The sequence below is a fragment of the Gavialis gangeticus genome, unplaced genomic scaffold, assembly GCF_001723915.1.
Source record: "Gavialis gangeticus isolate Ggan-Ray unplaced genomic scaffold, GavGan_comp1, whole genome shotgun sequence".
Lineage (NCBI taxonomy): Eukaryota > Metazoa > Chordata > Crocodylia > Gavialidae > Gavialis > Gavialis gangeticus.
Genome location: NW_017729031.1, coordinates 66,844,439 through 66,852,295, shown reverse-complemented (window position 1 = coordinate 66,852,295; position 7,857 = coordinate 66,844,439).

The following is a 7,857-nucleotide window of genomic DNA, read 5'->3' as shown; positions in this document are numbered from 1 at the left end:
TGTTACTTCCCCTGCTCCTGCCCTGAGAAGGAAGGCCCAGCTCATGGGACCTGATCTGACTCCCTACCTTGTTCACCCCCAGTAATCACCCTAGGACTCCACTCCCAGACCTGTCTGTGCCCTGCAACCTGGCTAACTACCATGTTCTCTGCAGGCTGTTAGTATGGAATTGCATCCCTGGGAGCGGGAAGGTCATATATCCAGGGACTGGAGGGGGATTTGGGAAGAACCATTCACTGGGCAGCAGAGTTCAGGGGTTGGAAAGTTTGTCCACACAGAACAGGTGGTGAAAGTCACTGTGAAGAAGAGAAGATGATGATCCCGATATTTACTGGGAGTGACCAGGAGCTGGCGAAAGAAAAGAGATCTTGCCGGGAGCTGCACTTACGGAGTTACTACTCTGTAAATCTAGGACAGCCAGAGAGGGGTAGGGACATGGAGAGACCTGGATTAAAGAGAAGAGAGCGACATGGCAGACAGCGGGGAAGTGGTGAAGAATCATGATGGCTGGAGCGACAGGGAGTTGAACAGCTGTTGGATGACAGATTAAGAAATGTTTCTACTAGCAGAGATTGACTCTGTTTTGAGGACTCATATAAAAGAAGGAAAAAAACTCAGAGAAACATGGGAAAACATAGGAGACCAGTATATACAAGTAAAATCTTTCTTTGAAGTTTTATTTTAAGCAAATAAAAAAATCAAAGAACTAAAAGTTAAAGTGAATATATTAAAACTACCACAAAAAAAAAAAAGAGGAAAAAAAGAAAGAGAGGGGAATTTTGATATATCGAGGCTGACAGTTATCATAAAGACTTTTATTCTTTGAGATGTGTATACCTAAGAGAAGGGTATACAAATTTACAGCCTATTATTATTGTCATCTCTTGTTGGGTTGTTGATTCTGATTTTTTTCTATATGGAACATTATACTTGCCTGAGTCCAGAGAAACTATCTGGGAAGAAGTGGAAAGGAAAAGTCTGAACCATTTAAGATGTGATAATTTATGTTGTTTACTTACAATTAATAAAAGACAATTAATAGAAAAAATAACTGATCACTGTGAGTTCTTATAATAGACCAACTAGTATTTGCATAGTCTTTTGAAGAAGTTTCCAAGAATTCTGTGCTAAAAAACTAAATCAACTTATTCCTGTTAAAAATCTGGTGGTGTTTAAGTCCATCCCTCCCTATAAAAGAAAAAAACCCCATATTTCCATCAATATGTGGCAGGTGAGTCAGGATCACCACTAAAGTAAATCCGAGAAATAAATAATCATATTATCAATAGTAACTTACTATTGAAAGTGACAGATAAGATATACTTTCATAAAACTATGATCAGGCATACTACCTCACAGTCACACTGCATCCTGGGGTGCTGGAGGACTGTAACTTTGGTGGCTTATCTGTGGGGAGAGTCCACACATTAATGGAACATGAACTAGGTAACACAGATCAGAGATAGACCTGTCCTGGCATGGTGTAACTTTAAGTGACCAAAGGTGTGCTTACAACTTGTTTCAGGTGTCAACACGTGGACAATCCAGGGGTTAAGAGCTCTGGAAGCTGCCTAAATTAATATGTAACAAGGCCCAGTGAGACTCAAAACTATGCCCATTTATACACCCATGCTGCAGGGGTTTACTCTGGCAAATCAAGCATCAGATAAAAAACTAAATGACCTTTACCAGAAAGGATTGGCTTATTTCAAGAAGCAGGGTTTTTTTTGCAATTAGTAACTTCAAGACAAAGAAAATAGAGGGGTACAGAAGCTCTAGGATAGGGGAGTCTGGGTGAGATGAATGAAGCTGGTGAAAGACTGATTGAATGTTGGACCACATGGAGAGGAGGATGAATTGGAAAAGATTAACCAAGCAAAAGAAGAATGTGTTACCATAAAAAAAAATAAAGAATGTGTCCAAAACAGGGAAGAAAAGATCACAGACTAACATTTGAAGTATTTTAAAGACACCGAAAAAGAGTTATGTGTGTAATGAAGATTCTGTGACACTTAAAATACTAACAAAATACCATATTTTCTTGCATATGGTGTGCACCTTTTCCCCAAAATCAACTCCCCAAATTTGAGGTGTGTGTCTTAGCAGGGAAACTGCTTTCTTTTCTGGAAAGCAGCAAGCCTCTAGGCACCAAGCATGCAAAGCATCTGCCAAGTTGGCTGCCACTTGCACCTAGCTCAGGAAGCTAAAGAGGTGGGGGCCTGTGTTAATCCTCTCATAGCCACAGGTATTGGCTGAGCACTGCAGTTTGGGTATGAAGCAGCAGTGAGCTGCTAGCAGTATTTTAATGGTATGAGGCTTCTTATATAGAAATAGCACTTTATTTACAGGAACTTGTGAAAATAAGTTCTTACAGTAAAGAACTAACAGTCTTGTGATGGCCCTTGCAAGGGTCTGGGCCTTAGTCTTGTGCAAGCCCTCCTGGAAACAGTGTCCAGCAAGTGTGGCTTCCCAGGAGTTGTTGTGGGTAAGGCAGCAGGAACTTCCTAGTGTGGCACACTTGCTGGACTCTTTGTCTTCCCAGAAGGACTTGATCTATGTCATCAGAGCCATGCCTCTGGAAAAGTTTTTTATTCTACTTTCTACTATCCTGAGACAAGGCATGAGAAGGTGTAAGGGAGTAGTCCTGTAAGTATAGAGATTAGAAGATTCATAGATTCTAAGGCTGGAAGGGACCTTGGAAGATCATTGGGTCCAACACCCTGCACCAAGCAGGAAAGGTAACTGGGGGCCAAGTGATTCCAGCAAGGTGACTGTCTAATCTCCTCTTGAATATTTCCAGAGTACGTGATTGCACCACTCTAGATGGAGCTTATTTCAGTCTGGATACCCTGACTGTGAAGAAATTTTTCTTAATGTTGAGCCTGAATCAATCTTCAAGGAGTTTGTGGTCATTACTCCTGGTTTTCCATGCAGGTGGCCTGGTGAACAGTTGCCCACCGAGCCCTAGATGTACTCCCCTAGCACAGCACTAAGCTGCTACCAGGTCCCCTCTCACCCTCCTTTTCCTCAGGGTGAAGAGTCCCAGTTCCCTGAGCCTTTCCTCATATGGCTTACCTTTTAAGGCTCTGATCATATGGGTGGCTCTTCTTTGGACTACCTCAAGCTGTCCACATCCTTGTTAAAGTGTGGTACCTAGAACTGGACACAGTACTCCATCTGCCACCTCACAAGTGCTGAGTACAGTGGAAGAATCACCTCATTGGTTTTGCTGGAGATGCATCCATTGATGCATGCCAGCGTATTGTTTGCTCTACTGGCTACAGCATTGCATTGCCGGCTTATATTCATACTGTGATCTATTATTACCCCATATCCCTTTCATTCATAGTGCTAGTCAGTTTGGTGCCACCAAGGCTGTAGGTGTGTTGGGAATTGCCTGTCCCAAGGTGAAGCACTTTACATTTCTCAGTGTTCAACCCAATTTGCTAGCCTGTCTAGGTCTGCCTGTATCTGTAGCCTATCTTCACATGTGGCCACACTCCCTTATAACTTGATGCTGTCCATGAGCTTTCCCAGTGAGCTCTTCACCCCCAAATTGAAATCATTAATAAAAATGTTGAAAAGTACTGGACTGAGCACTGACCTCTGCAGGACACCACTTCCCACTTCTCTCCAGGATGACACAGATTTGTTTACTATGACTCTCTGGGTCCTATCCTGCAGCCAGTTTCTCACCCACCTGACTGTCTCGGAGTTAGGCCCACACTCACCCAATTTTCTTATAAGGATATTGTGGGATACTAGATCAAAGGCCTTTTGGAAGTCAAAATACAGAATGTCAACCTGCTCTCTTGTATCCAGGTGGCGAGTTACCTGGTCATAGAAGGAGATGAGTTTGGTAAGGTAAGACTGACTGTGATGAAGCCGTGCTGGCTATCATTCAGAATCTTACCTTCTGCAACATAAGAGTAGAGTGGGGTGGGAAAAAGAGGGGTTTGGGACTGTGGCAGATAGAAGGGGATTAGGGATAGGAGATAATGGGGTTGGGTGGGGAAGAGGGGAGAAGAGGTCAGGGAGGCTCTTGTCCTGGCATTGGCTCCCCTTTCCTCTGGCTCAGCCCTCATCCCTGGTCCACCATCCTGGACCCCAGCTTGTGGGCTTTGGCCCCAACCCATCTCTCTTAGTTTGTACATAGACTTTAGCCTTTTTCGTCCTTGCCCACCTCATTCCCTTTGCCCCTTGCCTGGGCTTGACACACAGGGTGCTCTAGGCACAGTGTTATGTGACCTTTAATCCACCCTTATAGCCAGAACCTGGTGCTCTGGTGAAACTCAAACAAAAAGCAGCAACCTAATCAGTCCTAACTCAAATATAAACCCCTTCAGGGCTCCAGTACTCAAGCCACCCTACTTAGGTAAGCTTGCTTCCACCTCTTCAGCCTACCAGGTACGTCTTCTGGGATTGCAACCAGCTCCACTGGAAGCTCCTTCTTCTATGGCAGCCGGAGTCAGACTTCCCCTTCCACGACCAGAGGCTGGGCTTATATGCCCCAAGCCCACCCCTATTCTGGTCATGTGAGCCCATCCACTGCAACTACGGCACAGGTGCTGTTGATTAGCAGCCTGTCCTTTTTCAGCCCGTAGCTCAGTTCATGTGAACAGCTTACAACTGCTGCTGCTTTGCCGTCAGGCTCTCTGCAGCCTGTCTCAGGCTACACTCACCTCTTCCTAGTAATAGGGCAGGGGTGCCCTGTCAAAATGCCTTGAGACTAGAAAGGTTGAGAACTCCTACCGTAGAGCCTCTTTCCTGTACAGTAGGCATAGACCTGGAGCACAGACTTTGCCTTTCTTCTCCTCTTCCAAATAAATAACCCTAAACTTTGTTAACACAAAGTTAAAGATTTGTGGAACCTACTTTTCCAGAATGAGTGAAAGTGTTGACATACATCTTCATGGATGGAGACTAGCCGTAATGCACGGAGAAGCCACTTGAAAGGGATAGACTAAGGTGGTTTACGGGAAGGATGGGAGTTATGTCTGGGACAAGAATGAGAATTTTGTCTAAGGCAAGGGACTTAGTAAGAGGAAGAGGGCCTTGCGCAGTGTATAATTTGTACTCCCTAGGAAATGTCTAACTTTGTTGCCTATCATACATGTATTGACAGCAGAGGGGAATCAGGCATCAAGCAGCTATGTTTTACATCTTTAAGGCTTTTAAGGTGATAGTGACTCAATGAGGTAGAGAAGAGGAAGAGTAGTGGGAAACACTGCTAGGGGTGTCACGTATTTCAGGGAACAGTGGGAGTGAAAAAGGCAAGGTATCACATACTCAAAGTTATTGCACTCAGCATGGAATAAAACTGTAATGGTTTTTGTTATGTACAGACAGTCAAAAAGACTGCAAGACTGAATAAATTCAGCCTCTAATTGGTCTAAACTGCATAGATTGAAACAGATAAGCAAGTGAACAGGCGTTCACTTTTGATTCTGGAAATGCCCCACATGCCTGCAGTGGCCCAGGCCAGAAGCCAGAGGGCGCTAAACAATGCCTACCTGGAGCCTTACCTAGGAGCAGCTAGCTTGGTCCAAAGCTAGCCCACCCACCCTGTGAGGCAGGGTGGGGGTTTGCTGGGGAGGTGCAAAGTATCCTGGGGTGCTGGGGGACTGAAAGTTAACTTGAATCTCGAGGGGATCTGGGATTGAAGTTCAGTAAACTGATTTAACCTAAATCAAGTAAGTTTGATACTACCTCCATCCAGGTTTACCTTAAAATGCTTTCAGCCATTTTGAAAGCAGTTTATATGCACTGAAATTCTTTTGTCTTACAGATTTAAACTGGTTTCTGATCACTTAAACTGGTTTAGATCGAATTTCTGTCCCTAGTCTTTGGGGACATAGAGCATCACAGTGATTCTTCTCCTTGCCCAGCCAGCAACTTAGTTCTCCAAAGACAATAAAGCATGGTTGTCACAGGGTCACTCAGGTGCCCTGTGCCTGAGAAGGAATAAGGGAAGCTCAGATGCCGGTTGCTGGGGCAACCGCACGGGTCAGGTGACCAAAAAGGGGGCAGGGCCTGGCCTTTATAAGCAGGCCAGGCCGCAGCCTAGGGAGCAGTTCCCTTCTGGCAGCCTGAGGTATAGGAGCTCTGCAGGAGAGCTAAGCAGAGCAGAGATAAGCAGTGCAGCCTGAGCACCCAAAGGGCTGCATCATGGTAAGGGTGGAGAAAACCCTGACCGGGAGGCCTTGGCAAGAGAGCCAGGTGGGCCCAGATCTTATGTTATAGCCAGAAGGCTTATTGTTGGGTTACAGCCGGTGGGCTTATGGTTCTGTTGAGTTCTTGTTACTCCGGAGAACCAGGTGAGGCTATAAGGGGATGGAGGAGGCCTCATTAGGAGCTCCCCAGTGAGGTGGGGGGTGCTCCCAGTGTGGCAGAGAGCGCTGTGTTTTGAGGTTGTGATCCCAGCCCATGTGGGGCGGTATTTAGCTCAGTGGGGCGTGCAACCCAGGAGGAGGGTCAGGGGGCCAGGCACGGCTACGGGCCACCTGAGCCTCAGGCGCAAGAAGCGCGGGACAAGCCCCAGAGAGGGCGAGAGTGCGAGAAGTGCGGGAAAAGCCCCAAAGAGGGGGCACGTATTGAGAGAAGCCCCGGTGATGGCACGTATTGAGAGAAGCCCCAGAGTGGGCGCCTATTATTGATAGGAACCCCAGGAGGGGTGCGAGTTGAAAAGAGTCTCTGAGGAACTCCACAGAAGTGGGAACCCTGAAGGGTCAAAGGGGCCAGGTAAGGCTTAGGCCTCCTGAACTCAATTGGGAAGAGTACTATTAGTAAGCCCGAGAAGGCTAATGGCTAGAGGGGCGCCGGTTGCGTGACAAGCCCAGGGGCATCGGTAGAGGAGCGCCGGTTGCATGACAAGCCCAGGGGCACCAGTGAAGGGGCGCCAGTTGCATGACAAGCCCAGGGGCGCCAGGCAGGGTGCATACAGGAAACTGACCAGATAACGTCCGGTACATCTGCCAGGCTTGGGGCATGCTAAAGGGGAGGTTGGACGCATGCATAGCCCATAAGGCTGGAGTTGCACCAAGTGACCCCATCCGGTACGGGGGGGGCAGTATAAGCAGAGCACTGTGTCCAACGGGATCATAAGGCAGCCTCCCATATAAAACTAGATATATACCAACAAGACGTGGCAGGCAAGAAAGAGGGTGCTGGATCACCTACTTGGCACGGCAGGGGGTGCTAGCGAGATCATGGCCGCTCCTGCACCCCACTCCGTGACAATGGTCATTAACAGATCCTTTATAACAAAGTGTACAGAAGGCAGGTGGGGGTACACTTCGGAAGCATATTGCATTCTATACAGATTATTAGTTAACCACAGTAGCACGTCAGGTGAAAATCTACATGATAACAGTAACTGCCTAAATGAACTCTAACTCCTGCAAAAACATTTCCCATTTTCTTAAAATAAAACCAGAAAAGTAACAGTTCACTGACAAAAAATCCACCCCCCTCATTTTTCTATGATTCTATGATAATCTAGTGGTTATCCAGTGGTATCTTGTAGACCTGTCTGAAGCTTTGGGTGCTGATTTGATTCAGAGGAGATGCAGCCTGATTCAGCAGCCAAATCTCCAAATCTGAATTGAATCATGAGACCAGTAAAAAGGTCTGGATCAATTTGAAGCTCTCCAAATCTATTTGGAAGATATTTGGAGAGCTTTGGATATTTGGGCAGTCCCCACTCACCGCCACAGGGAGCTGAACATGGACTCCATGCCTGTAAGTAGAGGGCAGTAGGGGGCTGGAGGAGGGGGGAGAGGACCATGGGGGGACCCCCACCAGGCCCCATCCCCTGCCTGCTTCCCCATCCCCCTGAGAGGCCCCCGACCCCCCCCC